This window comes from Heptranchias perlo, unplaced genomic scaffold (assembly GCF_035084215.1).
Source record: "Heptranchias perlo isolate sHepPer1 unplaced genomic scaffold, sHepPer1.hap1 HAP1_SCAFFOLD_711, whole genome shotgun sequence".
Classification (NCBI taxonomy): domain Eukaryota; kingdom Metazoa; phylum Chordata; class Chondrichthyes; order Hexanchiformes; family Hexanchidae; genus Heptranchias; species Heptranchias perlo.
The window spans coordinates 16,271-37,674 of record NW_027139741.1 but is presented as its reverse complement, the minus strand read 5'-3'; the positions used below and the strand labels follow the sequence as shown (position 1 = coordinate 37,674).

Below are 21,404 nucleotides of genomic sequence, written 5' to 3'. Positions count from 1 at the left end.
ATTCTGTAACTATCCCCCACCAGGTTTTAGCTGTTGTCAGAAATAGTCCCTTCGTGGTCGCCAATTGTAGGATTTAAACCACTATTTTCAGGATTATAATCTAATCCAATCTAAGGACTGGTTCCTGACAACAACAAGATCACCACTGGTACTGGTATTACGGTTAAAGGCAAAACCGATTTATTAATCACATCACAATTAGTGCAAAAAGGTGATACTTAACAAAGAGAAATAGTGAGTGTTCCTTGAAACCTCGGGAGTGTCCCTCCAAGTGACTACGGTGCGGTCTCTCTCTCTCTCTCTCTATCCCTCCAAGTGACTACGGTGCGGTCTCTCTCTCTCTCTCTCTATCCCTCCAAGTGACTACGGTGCGGTCTCTCTCTCTCTCTCTCTGTCCCTCCAAGTGACTACGGTGCGGTCTCTCTCTCTCTCTCTCTCTCTGTCCCTCCAAGTGACTACGGTGCGGTCTCTCTCTCTCTCTCTCTGTCCCTCCAAGTGACTACGGTGCGGTCTCTCTCTCTCTCTCTCTCTATCCCTCCAAGTGACTACAGTGCGGTCTCTCTCTCTCTCGCTCTCTCTCTGTCCCTCCAAGTGACTACGGTGCGGTCTCTCTCTCTCTCTCTCTCTGTCCCTCCAAGTGACTACGGTGCGGTCTCTCTCTCTCTCTCTCTGTCCCTCCAAGTGACTACGGTGCGGTCTCTCTCTCTCTCTCTCTCTGTCCCTCCAAGTGACTACGGTGCGGTCTCTCTCTCTCTCTCTCTGTCCCTCCAAGTGACTACGGTGCAGTCTCTCTCTCTCTCTCTCTCTATCCCTCCAAGTGTCTACGGTGTGGTCTCTCTCTCTCTCTCTCTCTGTCCCTCCAAGTGACTACGGTGCGGTCTCTCTCTCTCTCTCTGTCCCTCCAAGTGACTACGGTGCGGTCTCTCTCTCTCTCTCTCTGTCCCTCCAAGTGACTACGGTGCAGTCTCTCTCTCTCTCTCTCTCTATCCCTCCAAGTGTCTACGGTGCGGTCTCTCTCTCTCTCTCTCTGTCTGTCCCTCCAAGTGACTACGGTGCGGTCTCTCTCTCTCTCTCTCTCCCTCCAAGTGACTACGGTGCGGTCTCTCTCTCTCTCTCTCTCTATCCCTCCAAGTGACTACGGTGCGGTCTCTCTCTCTCTCTCTCTCTCTATCCCTCCAAGTGACTACGGTGCGGTCTCTCTCTCTCTCTCTCTGTCCCTCCAAGTGACTACGGTGCGGTCTCTCTCTCTCTCTCTCTCTCTGTCCCTCCAAGTGACTACGGTGCGGTCTCTCTCTCTCTCTCTGTCCCTCCAAGTGACTACGGTGCGGTCTCTCTCTCTCTCTCTCTCTGTCCCTCCAAGTGACAACGGTGCGGTCTCTCTCTCTCTCTCTCCCTCCAAGTGACTACGGTGCGGTCTCTCTCTCTCTCTCTCTCTATCCCTCCAAGTGACTACAGTGCGGTCTCTCTCTCTCTCTCTCTCGCTGTGATCTGTTGACTGAAAAGTTCTCTTCTTCCTTGCCAGAATCTTGTGCGCCTTCCTCAGCTTTTGAGGTCTCTTCTTATTCCCTTTTTCAGTTTATGAGCAGTTCACTCTCACATCCACATCTCTCAGCCTGACCATTATTCATGTCTCTCAACCTTCAGAAGTTACATTCCAAGCATAACTCCTGGTCCCATCCGTGCCTTGTTGTTACAGACTTATCAGAACCTTATTTAGAGTTTACATTGCCAGTCTTCACAGAACCGTTTGTATAAACAGACTTCTGCTCACTGGCTTGTGGAGGCTCGAGATAGAGAGGCCTGAGCCTGAGTGACTCCTTGATTTAATGAACCTTCAGTCCCTTTATCTACATGTCTTTTAGACATTATGCTATTACAGCACATTCCTCCCTTAGGTCTGTTAATTCCCACTTTACTGTTGTCAGCATCCTTTTAGTTTTAACTGCAAACTTGACTATAATAACCATCATGCATCCTTCTCGGCCCACCAGCACTTTCTTATTGAACACACGTTACATGGTTCATTCTATATTAATACACAGTACAGTTTACATTTATAGATACATAGATTCACAGTACATTTGATTCTACTTCCACTATTGATTATAATTGTACTAAATTCTATCTGTTAATGGGTTAATCCTGACACATTGTTCTTCCTGTCTCTAAACACCGTTGTACAGGAGCCTTCTGTTCCGTTCCGAGAAGCTCTGAACCATGGAAGAGAGCGGCTGGGGCACATTTCTTACACGCCTCAAGATTAACCCACACGGAGATTTTGCTGTCAGTGAAGAGAGACGAGAAAGACCAAAGTGCCGTTTGCCCCTCTCAGTGTGGCCCTGAAGGACTGTGTCCAGGCTGAAGTTCTGTTCCCACCGGACGATCCTCCCCCCAGATTGTCCTTTCTGAGCTCCAGTCAGGTGATGCTAAACACTCAGGTGGGAAAGACCAAAATCTACAACAAGGTGTTTAAAACAAAGCTGATTTATTTCACAAATATCCTGAATATTAAACTCCAGCCCAGTTATAGGGGTTATTAACATCAGGAGAAACAAACCCCAACTGTCAGAATGAACATGGTTCAGTCCTGGATGGGATTAACAGCAGAATCCAACCCCTGTAATCAGATGTGAACTCGCTGGTGTCTCAGCACGTGTGATGACTGAGTGAATCCCTTCCCACACACGGAGCAGGTGAACAGTCTCTCAACCAATGGGCGTGAGTTGATGTGTCAGCAGTTCATTTCTGCTTTGAAAGCTCTTCTCACAGTCACTGCATTAAAAGGTCACTCAATAGTGTCAACAAGTTGATGTTTCAGAAGGTGGGATGAATTAGTGAATCTCTTCCCACACACGGAGCAGGTGAACAGTCTCTCCCCAGTGTCAGTGTGTTGGTGTTTCAGCAGATCATTTGTGAGAACATTTAAATAGTCTCTCCCCAGGGTGAGTACGTTGGTGTGTCAGTAGATTCCTGTTGTTTTTATATCTCTTCCCACAGTCAGAACATTTTAAAGGTCTCTCCCCAGTGTGAACTCGCTGGTGTGATAGAAGGTGTGATGACCGAGTAAATCTCTTCCTACACATGGAGCAGGTGAACGGTCTCTCCCCAGTGTGAATGCGTCGATGTCTCCATAGTTGGTATCTGCTTTTACAGGTCTTCTCACAGTCAGAACATTAAAAAGGTCTCTCCCCAGTGTGAACAAATTGGTGCATCAGCAGTTCGGATGAAATAGTGAATCCCTTCCCTCACACGGAGCAGGTGAACGGTCTCTCCCCAGTGTGAGTGCGTTGGTGTGTCAGCAGATTCCTTTTGCTTTTAAATCTCTTCCCACAGTCGGAACTTTAATCGGTCTCTTATCAGAGTGAACTCGCTGATGTCTCAGCAGGTGGGATGACCGAGTAAATCTCCTCTTACACAGGGAGCAGGGGAACGGCCTCTCCCCAGTGTGAATGCGTTGGTGTGTCAGCAGATTAATTTTGCTTTTAAACCTCATCTCACAGTCAGAACATTTAAAACTTCTCTCATCGGAGTGAACTCGCTGGTGTATCAGCAGGTTGAAAGTCTGAGTGAATCTCTTCCCACACACGGAGCAGGAGAACGGCCTCTCCCCAGTGTGAACTTGCTGGTGTCTCAGCAGGTGGGATGACTGAGTAAATCTCTTCTTACACACAAAGCAGGAGAACGGTCTCTCCCCAGTGTGAGTGCGTTGGTGTGTCAGCAGATTAATTTTGCTTTTAAACCTCTTCTCACAGTCAGAACATTTAAAAGGTCTCTCGCCGGAGTGAAGTTGCTGGTGTCTCAGCAGGATGGAGGACTGAGTGAATCTCTTCTTACACACAGAGCAGATGAACGGCCTCTCCCCAGTGTCACTGCGTTGATGTCTCAACAGTTCCTTTCTGCTTTTAAAGCTCTTCTCACAGTGAGAGCATTTAAAAGGTCTCTCATCGGAGTGAACAAGCTGGTGTGTCAGCAGGTTGGAAGACTGAGTGAATCTCTTCCCACACACAGAGCAGGAGAACGGCCTCTCCCCAGTGTGAACTCGCTGGTGTTTCAGCAGGTTGGATGACCGAGTAAATCCCTTCCCACACACGGAGCAGGTGAACGGCCTCTCCCCAGTGTGAGAGTGTCGATCAGTTTCCAGCTCTGAAGGGTAATTGAATCCCTTCCCGCAGTCCCCACATTTCCACGGTTTCTCCGTGGTCCGGGTGTCCTTGTGTCTCTCCAGGTTGGACGATCAGTTGAAGCCTCGTCCAAGCACAGAACACGTGTACGGTGTCTCCCCGCTGTGAATGGTGCGATGTTTTTTCAGGCTGTGTAACTGGTTAAAGCTCTTTCCACAGTCAGTGCACTGGAACACTCTCACTCGGGTGTGTGTGTCTCGGTGCTTTCCCACTCACACTGATGTTTGAAATCTTCTCCCACAGACAGAACAGACAAACATTTCTCCTTCCACATTCAAAGGCCGATGATATTCAGGTCCTGATGAATCGAGTGACTCTGTCAGATCGGACGTGATTTTTGATTTGAATTTCCCTCTCCAAATTCTCCCCTTCCAATACCCTGCAAAAGGAGTTCAGAAAAGTCATTACTGTAAGTACAGGATAGAAATTCAGAATAGACATTTCTAGTTTCTATGGAACATTCTTTCCTCTCTTGTTCCTCCAAAGATGTAAATCTCCATCCCACACAATCTCCCTCCTCCCTGTGCTGAAATCCAAACCATCGTGTCATCTTTCAGTGACCCGAAACCATGAGTGAAAGGGTGAGAGAGAGTGAGAGAATGAATGTGAGAGAGCGTGAGAGTTAATGTGACACAGTGAATGCCAGAGAGTGAATGTCAGACAGTGAATGTGAGAGATTGAATATAAGAGAGTGTGAGAGAGTGAATGTGAGTACAGCAATGGGCTCGTTGTGGAGAATGAAGTGGGGCAGGTGGAGCATGTTTCAGTGGGGCAGCAGTGATCATAATCTCATTAGGTTTTGAATATTTATGGAAAAGGACAGGGGACAGTCAAATACGAAAATTCTTAACTGGAGGAGGGCTAATTCCAGTGAGTTAAAAAGGGATCTTGTCCTGGAGGATTGGAATCAAAAATTGGCAGGCAGAACAGTAATTGAACAGTGGGAGGCCTTCAAGGAGGAGTGGGTTTGGGTACAGAGTAGACAGATTCCCATGAGGAGGAAAGGAACAGCATCCAAAGCTCGAGCTCCCTGGATGACTGAAGATATAGAGATCACCATTTCTCCTTCATTCACAGACGCTCCCTGACCAATTACCATTCCTCATTCATTTGTCGATGCTCGCTGACCGATCATCAATTCTCCTTCATTTACAAACCTTCCCCGACCGATCACCATTTCTCCTTCATTTACAGATGCTCCCTGACCGATCACCATTTCTCCTTCATTTACAGATGCTTCCTGACCGATTACCATTTCTCCTTCATTTCCAGATGCTCCCTGACCAATCACCATTTCTCCCTCATTTGCAGATGATCTCTGACCGATCACCATTTCTCCATCATTTACAGATGCTCCCTTGACTGATCATCATTTCTCCTTAATTTACAAATGCTCCCTGACCAATCACCATTTCTCCTTGATTTACAGACACTCCCTGACTGATCACCATTCCTTCTTCATTTACAGACGCTCCCTGACCGATCACCATTTCAGCTTCATTAATCGACACTGCCTGATCGATCACCATTTCTCCTTCATTTACAGACGCTCCCTGACCGATCCCCATTTCTCCTTCATTTACAGACGCTCCCTGACCGATCACCATTTCTCCTTCATTTACAGACGCTCCCTGACCGATCCCCATTTCCCCTTCATTTCCCGGCGGGTAGTGAGGGGGGGATAATGTTCACTGTTTTATATTCGGGTCTGGGGCCGCACTCGGGGTTTGTAAAGCCTGAGCCTGGGCCTGAGCCCGGACCCGGGCCCCGGGGTTTATTGAGCCTCTTGCTCCGATCCTCTGACCTGCACCGAACGCGCTCCTCCCGCAGCCTCGACTGGCCGCGCATGCTCAGGACACACTGCCCGATCATGAGTCACTGCCGCGCCTGCGCACTGAGCTCCACTGATTCAGATAGGGCACAATCTGTACCGCGCTGCATGCTGGGTGATGCAGCCGCCATTGATGATCTTAATATCAGGCCGATAAACAAAGACATTGGAAGCAGGAAGAGCGCGTTTGGAACAAAGATAATAAAATAAAATGAAACACCAGCTCTTCGTGTCATTTAAATCGGCACAAACACACAGCGCAGGCGCTCCCCCACTTTGGTGACCTCCAGAAAATATTTTTACGGTAACTTTTATTAATTTCGTTTTATTAAATGTTGCAACGGACGGGTTCAATTCATGTTTATTTTCGAACTGCACCTCAGGATGTCAGTCTCAACACTACTCCCGCCCTGGTGATTAAGGAGAGTTCCGGACCAAGAGGAGAAGCGGAAATTGACTTGAGGGGTGGGCGGCTGAGGGGTGAGTTGGTCCTCCAACCAATCGGAGTGTGTGAGGGGTGGGAGTTGCGGCACCGAATGGGCGGGTCGAAGCCCAGATGTCCCTCATTGTCTGAAACATAATTTTTAAAACATAATTTATCTTAAACTCCTGGAGACAACTCGACCTTTCTGTTGCGTCCTGAAACAGATCAAACCAGATGAGGTGGAGCAAACATTTCAACATTTGTAAGAAAAACACATTAACTAAGAACAGCCAACATGGATCATTTGAGATAACAAGTGAATGTAGTGGATGTTGTGGACATTGATTGTGAAAGGGTGTTTGGTAAGATGCCGGACAGGAGGCTTGTTGATAAAATTAGTACTTACCGTATTAAAAGGAGTGAGGCAGTGTGTTTAGGGAGTTGTGTGAAGGGCAGAAAACAGAAAGTAGTGGTTAATGGATGTTCTCCAGACTGGAGGGATGTGAACAGTGGTGTCCCACAGGGTCAGTGTTGGGACCATTGCTAACCACAATACAGAGAATGATCTGAGCTTGGGTATGTGGGACACAAGGTGAAAATTGCGAGATGACGCCAAAATTGGCACCGGGGCAACTGTGAAGAGGAGTGTCAGAGACTTCACTGTGACGTCCACGGGTTAGTAAATGGGCCAGGTGAAATTTAATGCAGAGAAATGTGACGTGATGCATTTTGAGAGGAAGAAAAATGAGATGAAATGTAAACTAAATGGTCAAAGTTTAAAAGTAGAGAAGCAGAGAGACTTAGGGATGGAAGGTTCTAAATAATGCATTGTCTTATTAATTAACAAGTCTGAGAGTCAGCAACTTTAATACCTCATGAAGAAATATATGAGCAAATTCTCTTTCCTCTCCCATACCAGACTAAACATGCAAATCCCCCGTGTAGACGAGATCAGCCCTCTGGATGGAACCACGGACTCCCTGAGCTTGATCTCCGGTGTCTCCAGTCCCAACTGCCCCTTACATCAGTATCCCCTCACTTTTATACCCAGTTGTGATCCATCTCTGTCACTGGAGCTGGAACTTCCCTAATCTGTGGTTTACAAGGACACATTGCTTGGTTCCCAGCAGTTACTTTTCTTCAGTAGTGTTCTCATGATCCCTGAACTACCCTGCTTCGTGTTAATTAGAATCATAGAATCAGAGAAAATTTACAACACAGAAGGAGGCCATTCAGTCCATTGTGTCCACGCCAGCCGAAATTGAGCCACCCAGCCTAATCCCACTTTCCAGCACTTGGTCCATAGCCTTGTCGGTCTCGGCACTTCAGGTGCATATCCGGGTACCTTTTAAATGAGTTGAGGGTTTCTGCCTCTACCACCCTTTCAGGCAGTGAGTTCCAGACACCTACCACCCTCTGGGTGAAAAATTTTTTCCTCAGCTCCTCAATAATCCTTCTACCAATCACTTTAAATCAATGCCGTGCCCCTTGTTTATTGACCTCTCTGCTCAGGGAAATCGGTCCTTCCTATCCAGCCTATCTCGGCCACACATAAATTTGTACACCTCAATTAAATCAATCCTCAGCCTTGTTAGACTCGAATTTTTGGATCAAAACCAGACGGAGACGGAACTGCTGACCAAGTTATAGTTTATTAGAAAACCTTGTGCACAAAGGGAGAGTGGCAGCTTCCTCAAGCTCGTGACTAACTCTCAAAGGAACGTCAGCACTACAAGCATGTTTATACCTTTCAATAAGCAACACCCACCTGCTGTAGAATGTGGTACAGGTCTATGTAACTACAGAGGGTTTCATTGGGTGGTATAGTCTGCCACTCATTTGTCAGGGGCTACCTTGGGTCGTCCCATGACATTAAACATCTCACATTCCTGAGGAGGACCCTTATCAGTAAACACAAGTCCCAGACATTGAAACTACACAAAGGGTCTTCACAAAGTCCTGAGCAGCTGCTTCCTATCTGACTCCCTCTTGAGCTGGGGTAACCTTGGAGATATCCACCGCTCCTCCCTTAATCATCCGAAGTGAGCTCGTTAGGATAAACAATGTCGGCTTCGGCCTTGGATAAACATTCCCTGGTGTGTTCTGGAGATAAGCGAGGTGGTGGACACAAATCCAACAAACCTGCCTTTGTCAGCTTTTACAGTGTGGGTCACAAGCTGCTCCCATAATGGTCAAGTATCCCATCATGCTTTGCTGCTACCTAAATGCTGCATGTGCGATTTAACTACTTGTGTGTGTGAGGATAGGAGTGGCTAATCATTCTTTAATATATATATATATATATATCAGGTTAGGTGAGGAGGGGCTGGAGGTTTTGGATTTCTGTTCACAAGCCTATTTTCCAGTCCAACAGTCCCCCCTCCAAACCTGGACATTGGATTATTCAGGGAAAAGCTAGAGCGCAAGTGACTGAGGTTTTGTCTAATAATCAACCTAATTTACTCGCCCTCTCCCCTCTCCAGCCCACTGGCTATTCCAGGGGGATCCTCTATTGGTCACATATGATCCGACATGAATCCTGTCGAGGCGGCCGCCTGTCGAGGCACCGGGTCTGCATCAAAAGAGGGTAATTAGTCATTTACATTAAAACCATTCCCGATTCAATCTCCTGCTGCTCTCCTCACCCACACACTTGATTTTTCCCATAAGCGGCTGAAATCGTCTGAATCACGGGTGGGGGAGGGGTGCATGCACCAGCTGTTTTAACCTCCTGTCCAGCCAGATGTTTTGCCACAGCCCGTTTACATTTCTTACATGCCATACATAGCAGAATAAAGACCAGTATAAACTGCACCATGACCAAAACATGGGAAATTAGTCGGATCCGTGGGTGAATCTGTCCATTTAGTCCCCAGTCCCATAAGACATCCCACCACATGGTCACCTTGATCGCGTCTATGTCTTTCCTCAACTCCTTGCTCCCCTGTTGCATGGTATAATACACCTGCTGGGAATGTTCAACCTTCTCTCGTAACTGTCTCAGGTGTTCGGGCAATGGAGGTATTGGATATCCAAACGTGTTGATGTAGTTCCATACGTCGTTCCTAATGTCTTCAGACACTTGAAGAAAGGTCGTGTTGTCCTGGTGTATGTCCACCAGATCCTCATGTCCAATTCGTACAGGAATTTCCGGGGTGAAGCTAAACTCCGGACTGGGGATGGCACACATTAAGTAGCGTAACTAACACATACCCACCTCGGCTATCATCCAGATAGCACGTGTGTGTACCAAACTCGTCCCGGCACCATTCTAACTCCGAGTCAGTAGCTGCCCGCCCATAAACCAGCAGTCCCAACAATCCTATCATCCCTGATACAGACCAATTCATAGTGTCAAAGTCGCCAGTGTCCCAGATTCAGGGACCAGTGCTGGGCCGGGGTAAGCGAAGAGGGGTCCGATAGACCTGGGAAAAGAGGAAAGAAACAGAGAGGAGGATGAAGAGGAGGGAAATATTCCAGCCTGGGTAACCAATAGTTGGAGAGGAAATTGGACATGAAGCTGAGTTCGGATCGGTCAATGCCCTGTGGGTGGCGGAGAGGGCCCAGGGGCTATGTGGCCGGGTCCTGCTCCGACTTCTTGTGTTCTTTAGATTTGTGGTTGGGATCAGATCAGCCATGATCTTATTGAATGGCGGAGCAGGCTCGAGGGGCCGATTGGCCTACTCCTGCTCCAATTTCTTATGTTCTTATGTTCTTATGTCCGGTAGCGGTGACAGTACTGGGGCCGGCCCGTGTACCTGTAAGGCAGAGAGAGAGATACAGAACATCCTAAACAATTGACTCGATCTTCTGACCTTGGTCCTGGAAAAAAAACAAGAGAGCTGATTCGCATTATTCTTAACGATTTATTACGCATCTGTTAACCCCTCCACACGTCCTGTTCCAATCCAGTCCGATCCGTTCATGCTGCAGCAATCAGCTTGAGGAGGGAGACGCTGACATCTAGAGAGATAGTGTGCCTCCTGTAAATGCTGGACCCGGAAATGGTTAGCCTGGTTGGTCTCACTGAGCAGACGCAGGTATGTCAGGAGGGTGTTTTGGAACTGGGAGGTGTCCCCTGTGCCCAGTGGGGGTGCGTCTTGGGGTAACACCATGGCCCGTCCAGTCATTAGTTCGAATGGTGTAAAGCCGGTGCTTTTGGCTGGCGTGGCCCGTAATCGCCAAAGATTAGCGGGGAGGACGGTGTTCCACCCTTTCCCGGTCTGCAGGATGATTTTACTGATGGATTGTTTTAGCGTGCGGTTCATTCCCTCTCCCATTCCAGACGATTGAGGATGGCAGGGGATGTGGAACCGCTGTCGGACCCCCAAAAGAGCCAAAGCCTGTTTCATTGTCTTGCCGGTGAAATGAGTTCCCTGATCCGAATCTATCTGGTAGGACACTCCCCAGCGAGGAATGACCTCCATGGCTAGGATTTTTGCTGCTGCTTCGGCCGTATTCCCCCTGGTCGGGAAATCCTCCACCCAGCGAGTGAAAAGGTCAATGATGACAAAAACATGGCTGTACCCGCCACTGGGAGGGAGGGGGCAATTCCCGTTTGGAGACAGGGCAAACAGAAGCGTCCGGACTCGTGGATTTCCCTGGCCAGGCCGGGCCATCACCAGGTGTCAGCTATGAGGTAGTATAATTTGCACCCTCCCAGGTGTGCGGGTTCATGGTCGGATTGTATCAGGGCTCGTCTAAAGGCTCTAGGGACCACATACCGGGTCTCATGAGGCCAAAACCCCTGGGCGTCTTGATGTGCTCCCTCTTGCACCCAGAGGTGGATATTCTCGGGGGACTCAGAAAGGTACGCGGTTAGGAGGGACTCCCTTGTTACCTCGCTAGCTTCGGAACCCTTCCCTTGTGCTTCCCCTCTGCAGAATTAAGAGCCGTCACGGGGAGGGTGGAGGCAGCCTGCTTAGCGGCCAAGTCCGCAGCCCGGTTCCCTCTGATTTCCGGGGTCTCCTCCGTCTGATGGGCCCGAATCTTAATGACAGCCCCCAAGGTGGGACCATCCGCTGCCCGAATAAGCTCGGCGATCGCAGGGCCGTGCTTAATTAAGTGGCCTAAGGTAGTCAAACAGCCTCGTCGCTGCCAGAGACGCGAGTAGTCATGGACGACAGAGTAAGCATCCTGGCTGTCAGTGTGTGTGATCGCCGTTGTCCCTTCCGCCAATTGGAGGGCTTTGGTGAGCGCGGTGATCTCTGCCAGTTGCCCCCCTCCTCCGTTCCCAAGGCCCCTTGAGCAAGAGTCTGTCCTGATGGACCCACCACGGCCCATCCGTTGACCCGTCGGCCCCCGTGGTAAAAGCTGGACCCGTCTACAGACATTTCTAAACAGTCCCGGACCATGGGTTCCGTAAGGAGAGGTCCCTGACTCTCGGAGCGTAAAATAGTCGTGAATCATGAGGAGTCCCTTCATCAATCAGGAAAGACGCCGGGTTCGTTCGAGGGTCAGTTATCACCTCGATCCGGATCCCCTTACCGAACAAACACGCCTCCCATCTCGCACGCCCCTGATTGGAAGTTGTTTTTACGCTGCCTGTGAGGAGTTTAACGAGGCTGTGACGGGTGTGTCGGATAACTTTACCGGGACCTACCATGGGCTCTCTTGCTTCTACGGCCCATGCCGCACAGTCGGTAGCAGCCAACATGGAGGCTGTTCTGTCATAGAGGGTGGTATTGGGCAGGAATAGTACCCCACCGGCCGGATGTGATCGTCCCGGAATTGTCCCACCACCGCACTATACGCCCGATTGCCCACCCAATTCCACAAATGGGAGGGTTTTGCAGGGTCCGGGAGACCCAGGGCAGGTGCATTAGCCAAAGTGATTTTGACCATTTCAAAAGCTTCGACTGCCTCAGGTGTCCAATCCAGTCTCGCCTCTCCCGGGGGCCCTCCCTTTAGGAGGTTGTTTAAGGGACTTGCCAATTCGGTGAAGTCAGTTCCGTACGTGAGGCAGTAATTGAACAAACCCATTACACTCCGCAGGACGGAGACGGTCGCGGCATTTGTAAAAGTGCTCGGACCCTCTTGTGGGTTAACGTCCTCCCTTCTGGGGAGATGATCTGACCCAGATAGATAACCCGTGGGAGCCCCACTTGGGCCTTAGTCGGATTCAGTTTAAAACCTCCAACGATTAGCGTCTCCAAGACACATGTTAGGGCGTCTAAATGATCTGAGGGTGAAGGGCTTCTGATGAGAAAGTCGTCTACATACTGGAGACAGGCGGGGGTTTGCATGCGGGCATCCACCATTGCCGGTTGGAGAGCCTTTTCCAGACTCGTGGAAAATAATGGGGGAATGGTGGAATCCGTGGGGCAGCCGGGTCCAGGTATATTGAGTGGACCGCACAGTGAAGGCAAAACATTCCCCGGACCCAGCGTCCAGAGGACAGGTCCAGAACCCGTTTTGGATGTCCAGTGCCGTAAATATGGACAGGCCTGGGTGGAAGCCGTTTAAAATGGCAGCGGGGTTTGCTACTAGAGCGTGGAGTTTATCTGTGACTTTGTTCAGGGCCGTATAGTCTATGGTCAGCCTCCAGGACCCATCTGGCTTTTGCACAGGCCATACGGGGGAGTTGGTCCGGGAACGGGTCTCAATCACTATCCCGGTTTCCAACAAATCTCCCACTATTGACTCAACGGCACGTTGGGCCTCCGGCCGAAGGGGATACTGCCGGTGAGCCTCGTGGTAGGGTCCGTGAACCCTGACAGGGTCCATCTGTGCCCTACCGCAATCTAGCTTGTGGGTAGCCCATGCGAGAGGGTAAACTGCGCAAACTTTCCCCCATAGCCCTTCCTCCGCCCAAGCACGCTCAATCGGTCGGAGGACCTGTACCCCACACTGTTGGGTATAATCTGCTGAAAAGGGAAACCTCCCTGCTCCCGGCCCCCCTATTTGCAGTGAGTGGTCACTCAAGGCAGGTTCGCCTCTATCTGGTGCAAGATGTCCATTCCCAAAATCAGACCCTGGTTATTGGGACCTTCCCAGAGCCTGGCCCGGGGGAAAGCTGGAGGGGGATTGGAATGCTCTGGCGAAGGATCACGCTCTCCCCACTAACCCCGCTGATATGTATTTTTTTGTTTACGATAGGAAAATCTGAGTCGGTTATCGACACTGAGGCTCCCGTGTATAAAAGAGCACAATACTGCCGGCCTCCTAACAGTACGTTCAGACACGGGCGGGTGGCCCCCGGTCCTCCGACGGAGGAGGCCGTGGTGTCCAATCCTTGATGAGGGGAAGATGGGAGGAGGAGAGCTCGCAGTCCCTCCAATTCACGGTCGGATAACCCCCCCTTTGTTGGTCTCTGCGACCCCTGAGTGGTCCCCCGGGGCCCCTGTCCTTCCCTCCCCCCCCCTTTCCGTAACACGTGGCTTGGCTATGCCCCGGGCGCCCACAATTGGTTCATGGTTTCCTTTACACGGGGCAATCTCGATATAAATGGCCTGTTTCCTGGCAATTATAGCAGGCACGATCCTCTCGGGATACTGCTACTGGTTCTGTTTTAATTTTTGGGCGAGTGTGGTGCAGGATCCACGGCAGGACGGATAGGGTGTGGCCCTGGCGGTGAGTGTGGGTGTCTGTCAGATAGAACCCGAAAAGCCGACTCGTCCATTCCCGAAGCCCTGCCTCAGTGGCCTGTGGACTGGCCCCCATCCTAAGCGCTGTTTGGTAAAGTTTATCCAGTCCCCGAATTAAGCTATCTATAAATCTTGGATCGTTGTGTTTGGCGGGGATGCCGTTGGTCTGTCTCCAATGTTCATACCGTTCAATTGCCCGGTCAATATACGCACTGGGGTCTTCCCCAGGGTTTTGTCGTGGGGCCGTGAGTTCTGTCCAGGTGGCAGTGCCGTTACCCAATCCATCTTGAACCCAGGTCTTTAGAGCTTCAAATTGGGTGTCACACTCGACCATAGTGGCTGGGACCTGCAAATCCCAAGGGGGCAACGCCCCAAAGACAGCAGAGAGGCACTTAACCTCAATGATATCTTTTATGTCCTTTATGGACAGATTAAAATGTCGGGCGGCGCTTTGTATCTTTGCCCATACGTCGACAATGGGATTATGTCACTTCAGGTCGGGAATGAGAAGGATCAGGCTGGATCTCTCCTGTGGTGTTAAAGGCTGAGATTCCCCCCAATGTGCCCCTGCCTCCCATTTCCCCATTTGCTGCCCCTCCGGCTGGGTTTGGATTTACTCGGACAGGGGCCATGGACTTCGGCTCCCCATTTCCAGGTTGTACCGGTGCCGAAGGGCAGATACGGTTGTATTCGGGAGGCACTCAGGCTGCGGCGTTTTGTGCTGCAGAGCCTCCATTGCCTTAACCATTCCCCCCACATTCCTGTAAATCGTCTAACTCCTCCGTTGCTGGCACTTCCAGATCCAAAAGGCTGCAAACTCGAACTTTAGCCTCTTGTACAGGTCTCCATTTGTCCACGATTAAATATCCTGTCTGATCTGCCCAACTAGCGAGCAGAACGGTACCATAATTAATTTGTTTAGCAGCCTTGTGTCCCGCCCACCACTCTATTTGATCGACGACTGGACTCGTTTCCTTCCATCCGTTCCTGATCATTTCACTTTGATATTTTAAATTAGCCTCTTGGACTCGTTTTACAACAGAGACACTGGTGGGCAGAGCCGGGACGTCCGGAGGAAGGGGTTTCCCCTCGTTACTCATGTCAATCATTACGTATATCCTTATGCTCTATCTTATACTTTAATTTATTTTACTCTAATCTTATACTTTAATCGGCACAAACGTATCACCTTATACTCTAATTTATACACACTCACTGGTCCCCGGATCACAATCCTGTGGTGGTTGTCGTTCCCTTCGCCTACTTAATCCTGGCCGTCACGTGGGACTTGGTCCTCTTAATTCAGGCTCAGGCTCGGTGTTTGAGATAAACCATCACCCTTGTCCGTGTCGATCACCACGTGACTCTCAAAATCCAACCTTATACTGTATCGGAATAGCGGCATAAACTTATACTCTAAGCAAACAAACACTTGCACTATATCTTATATACCTACAGGTCTAGTCAATTCCGTCAATCCCTGGTCTCCGTGAGGAATTTTACTACGTGGATAATTTTAATTCTGCGGCAAGTGCCACTGCCAATCCTGTCTCCAATGATGAGCCGAGCCCCGACCATAGGCTACCGGCCTCACCCTCGAGGGCTTTATGCAGGGGCACCCCCCATCTGGAGTACAGGGCTATCCTGTTTCACTATACCACGTACCCTCCAATACAGGATCCGTTAGCCGACCTGCAGCGCAGTATCCCACTTCTGACACCAACTGTTAGACTCGAATTTTTGGAGCAAAACCAGACGGAGACTGAACTGCTGACAAAGTTAAAGTTTATTAGAAAACTTTGTGCACAAAGGGAGAGGGGTCAGCTTCCTCAAGCTCGTGACTAACTCTCAAAGGAACATCAGCACTACAAGCATGTTTATACCTTTCAATAAGCAACACCCACCTGCTGTGAAAGGTGAGGGTACATGTTTACATAACTACAGTGGGTTTCATTGGGTGGTATAGTCTGCCACTCACTTGTCAGGTGCTACCTTGGATCGTCCCATGACATTAAACATCTCACATTCCTGAGGAGGACCCTTATCAGTAAACACATAAGTCCCAAACATTGAGACTGGGCGGGGGTCTTCACAAGTCCTGACCAGCTCATCCCTCACTCCCTTTTGTGCTGGGGTGACCTTGGAGATATCCACCGCTTCTCCCTTAATCATCCCAAGTGAGTTAGTTAGGATAAACAATGTCCTTGAGTAAACATTCCTTAGTGTGCTCTGGAGATAATCGAGGGGGTGGCCATAAATCCAACAAACCTGCCTTTGTCAGCTCTTACAGTGTGGGTTACGAACTGCTCCCATAATGGTCAAGTATCCCATCATGCTTTGCTGCTGCCTAAATGCGACATGTGCGATTTTACTATCGAATTTTTGTGAGGATAGGAGTGGCTAATCATTCTTTATTATATATATATCAGGTTAGGTGAGGGGAGGCTGGAGGTTTTGGATCTGGGTTCACAAGCGTATTTTTCCAGTCCAACAACAGTGAGGAGGAGAGTGACAGGACAAAGACAGGTTGGTGGAATGGGCAGAAACATGGCAGATGAAATTTAACGCAAAGAAGTGCGAAGCGATACATTTTGGTGGAAGAACGAGGAGAGGAGAAATAAACTGAAGGGCACAATTCGAAAGGAGCTGCAGGAACCGAGAAATCTGGGGGTTCATGTGAACAAATCTTTAAAGATGGCCGGGCAGATTGAGAAAGCGGTTAAAGAAGCATACAGGATCGCGGGCTTTACAAATAGAGGCATAGAGTACATAAGGAAGGAAGTTATGATGAACCTTTATAAAACACTGGTTCGGCCACAACTGCAGTATTGTGTCCAGTTCTTGGCACCGCACTTTAGGAAGGATGTGAAGGCCTTTGAGAGGGTGCAGAACAGATTTATTAGAAAGGTTCCAGGAATGAAGGACTTCAGTTACGTGGATAGACTGGAGAAGCTGGGGTTGTTCTCCTTAGAGCAGAGAATGTTGAGAGGATATTTCATCGATGTTTTTAAAAACATGAAGATTCTAGACAGAGTGGATCGAGAGAAACTGCTCCCATGGGCGGAAGGGTCAAGAACCAGAGGACAAAGATTTATGGAGATTGCAAAAGAATCAAAGTCAACATGAGGAAAAACGCTTTTGCACAGCGAGTGGTTAAGATCTGGAATTCACTGCCTAAGTGAGTGCTGTAGGCAGATTCAATCGTGGCTTTCAAAAGAGAATTGGATAAGTACTTGAAAGGAAAAAAATGCAGGGCTACGGGGAAACTGGGGGAGTGGGGCGGTGTGACAAGCTGGATTGCTCTTGCAGAGTGCCAGCACGGACTCGACGTGCCGAACGGTCTCCCTCCGTGCTGTCACCATTCAATGATTCTGGGATTCAAAGAGGCAGAAACAAAATAACTCAAACTTGTGAAACCCGAGATCTTTAGATCTTTATTCTAACGCCCTCCCAACTGAGCGATTACCGTCCCACTGCAAATTGAACTTTGTGTCATTATGTTGGAAGAAAATATAACCCCAGGAGGAATTGCCCCTCCCGGTCAATCCGCACTTCATATATAAACATCACACTCATATATACACACCACAGTTCATATATAAACATCGCACTCATATATACACACCCACAGTTCATATATAAACATCAGACTCATATATACACACCCACAGTTCAGAGAAATATCGCACTCATATATACACACCCACAGTTCATATTTAAACATCACACTCATATATACACACCCACAGTTCATATATAAACATCGCACTCATATATACACACCCACAGTTCATATATAAACATCAGACTCATATATACACACCCACAGTTCAGAGAAATATCGCACTCATATATACTCACCCACAGTTCATATTTAAACATCACACTCATATATACACACCCACAGTTCATATTTAAACATCACACTCATATATACACACCCACAGTTCAGAGAAATATCACACTCATATATACACACCCACAGTTTATAACAGAACAGCGAACTCCTAATCCACACCCAATCTATATTTACCCAAAGTCCTGTTCACAGCTCTCACCAAAGTCTGAACACTGAAAGTTGAACTGTTTTCCAGTTACTGTCCGTCCTACTTTGTAATTTTAGCATCGGATTTTATGCAGACCGGAAAAGGGAGCGGGATAGCGGTCCTGGCGGTGAATGCTGCTTCGAACGGAAGTCTCGGTGTCCAGGAGCTGGCGGGGATTGGAAAGCTCTTGTGTCACACGAAGTGTCTGAAAGGCCCGGATACACCTGAAGGTTATCAGTGCGGTGCCCACACCTCGTGCTGTAATGTTAGCGAGCCGGACATCAACTTAAAAGGCGGCGTGTTGCAAACACGTTGTGGTCACAGTTTCATTCTGTACATAACTGAACCGAAATAATTGAAAATGGAATGTTTTCTTTGCTGATTCACCATAAACAATATTTTATTATGAAATTTGATTCTTCGTTCCCCAGTGTCAGAGGGAAAATTGCATAAATCCGAGCCAGGTAGGAGTCGAACCTACAATCTTCTGATCCGTAGTCAGACGCGTTATCCATTGCGCCACTGGCCCAGCTGATGACTAACGTGTTTTATTTCATTTTTCATTCAGAATCAACCCACAGATTGACACAGAGATAAACACAGCGAGAGATGCAGACAGTGTCGGCAAACACAGCGAAATAGACAAGAGATATAGAAATGTACCAAACGGCCTCAAACTCCACCAGACAGTGGCGGGTATCTGACAGGTATCAGTGAGAGGAGGTGGTGAAGTTGCAGTTTGATTTGGCCCCGTGGCTGAGCTGCTCAAAGTGCCCGTTTGGTCGGGGCTTTTTTTGTCTTCAGCCTCCTCTGTGATATTTACCCAATTTGTGAATTAAGCAACAAAATAACACAGAGCGGTATTTGTATTAGTTCCGGAGCCAACAAGGAAAGGATTCCAGATCTGCAGTATGTAAGTGTTCCTGCACTGTACAGGCGGACCTCTCATACAATGTGTCCGAAACACCTTTTGAGGATATTGCTCCAGAGGGCTGATTGTACAAACTTCTTTACTTACAACCAGCAACCGAATCTCCATGAAGAGTTGCGAAGCGAAGCTCGTTTCAGAGCAGTTTTCGCTGTTCAGCTTTTGTAAAATTGGTTGAAACTCATTTTGAACACATCTTAGTATCAATGAGAAGGTCAGGCACAGGATTGTTGGGATGGAACCGTCTCTAACAATAAGTACAAAGTATAATGGATTATAAAGTGAAAAAGCCAATTCAGTCTCTCAGTCTCTCTCTCTCTCTCTCACTTTCTCGGTGAGTGAACGTAAACCAGCAGAAGAAGCTAAAACAAAGAACTGAGCAGTTTTGTTTGTTTCCTTTTCCTTCGGGCGAGTACAGTTGAAGAGAATGATTTCTGTTTCCTGCTGGACCAATAACTGGAATGAGCGGTGTATCTGGTTCCCATGGTACCCAGTGAAACATCCACGTTTGTATCTCCCATTTACACTGATACCTTCCTTCCTCACTAATTATAGGAAACTTTTGGTCAGGTTCAATCACACTTCAGAAGTCCAGAAGCGCAAAGAAAGGTCGAAACCTCATGGTGACGTAACCTACAGGCGAGGGAGGTTTGCAGGTTTACCTGGAGCTGTAAATATATAAACTCCTTCCAATGTACAAACTCCCCTCACCAACAGCAATTCAATTCTAACTGATCTGAGACTTTGGTCATTTATGGTGATTAGACTTTGTGGAGTTAAAGCAGCATTAAAATCCGTTGTGTGTTGTACACATAGCCGTTCAGTCAATATAAAACATTGTCATCCGACCGACCATGAGCAATGCCACACGGGGTATGTCAGGTTACGTACAGTTCTGCCTCCAGCAGTTGTTCTCTCGGTCACACATCCGGCATCACCTCTCGGTCTCACACTTCAGATGTGGAGATGCCGGTGATGGACTGGGGTTGACAATTGTAAACAATTTTACAACACCAAGTTATAGTCCAGCAATTTTATTTTAAATTCACAAGCTTTCGGAGGCTTCCCCCTTCACATCGTTCACCTGACGAAGGGGGAAGCCTCCGAAAGCTTGTGAATTTAAAATAAAATTGCTGGACTATAACTTGGTGTTGTAAAATTGTTCACACTTCAGAGTCACGCCTGAATATAAACACATTTCTGTTTCAGACTTTAACCTGGAGGTCAACAAATCACAAGTCAAGAGGAAAGGAACAAACAAATCAAATATTTAAGAACGTTAACGGATAGAAAATTCACCATCAATGACTGAGGAAAAAATGAAGCAAACGGATCAAGATGAACAATTAACAAAAGGTAACAATTAAAGAAAGGAGAAGGGGAACTGATCATATCGCCCCAAATAGTTTTTGAAAAATCCTTTTGGTTTACATCTTAGTTTCTCCGTTAAGTTGGGGATGTACAACTAGAAATATTTTTCTTAACATCATAAAGACAATTAGAATACAACTTTCACAAAGTAGGGATTAATCTTACTTATACGATAGCGTGTTATGTGTTTGTAAAATCTGCAATTGTTTTACCATTCTTTAAGTTTAGAGGGATGCTCTGAATATATGATCTACATTGAAACGTAAGTGGATTAATACAATAAAACGTGGAAATTTTTTTATGAACATGAAGAGCTGCTTTTCCATCTTACAGATCGCGATATATTTATTTACACAACTGTCATTTGTGAAATGATGGAATGTATTTATTTCTATATCTGTACGGGTAAGGAAATCCCCACTGGATCATTTCCAGGAACCAGTCAAGAACTTAAATTAGTTTGTCAAACCCAAAACACCCGTTGGGAATTGCTGATTGAAAATTTAAATGGAAATCGAGACCATCACAAGGTATTGGAACAAATATACCCGCTGAGGTTTCGGGGTTGTTACTGATTTATTTCTATCACTGAGTAACCTATTTTAAACAATTTGACAACACCAAGTTATAGTCCAGCAATTTTATTTTAAATAATGTGAATTTAAAATAAAATTGCTGGACTATAACTTGGTGTTGTAAAATTGTTTACAATTGTCAACCCCAGTCCATCACCGGCATCTCCACATCATAACCTATTTTAAACAGGGTGAAGGTACAAATCTAATGATAAGAGTCTGGGTTGGAGAAGGAACAGATGAAAGTATCAAATTTAATTACACTGATTCCACAAACACTGCACACCACATCCCTTAAACATTGTTAACTGTTTCTAGATAAAACTGGAGAGGGTGGAAATAGAAAGTAACAGAACAAAAAGCTCATTAATGTGTCAAATTTAATTTTGATATTGTTGCACAAACACTGAACATCCCATCGCTAAAACACTGTCCCGATCTAAAATCAGTCGGCAGGACCCT

The 21,404-nt window shown here is 47.6% G+C and overlaps 1 non-coding gene across 1 annotated transcript; it reads right to left on the bottom strand.

Annotated features, from left to right (window-relative positions):
• Positions 1 to 18,524: 18,524 nt before the first annotated feature.
• trnar-acg (transfer RNA arginine (anticodon ACG)) lies at positions 18,525 to 18,597 on the bottom strand. The gene has a single exon. It is a non-coding gene; the product is annotated as a tRNA-Arg (tRNA).
• Positions 18,598 to 21,404: the final 2,807 nt, after the last annotated feature.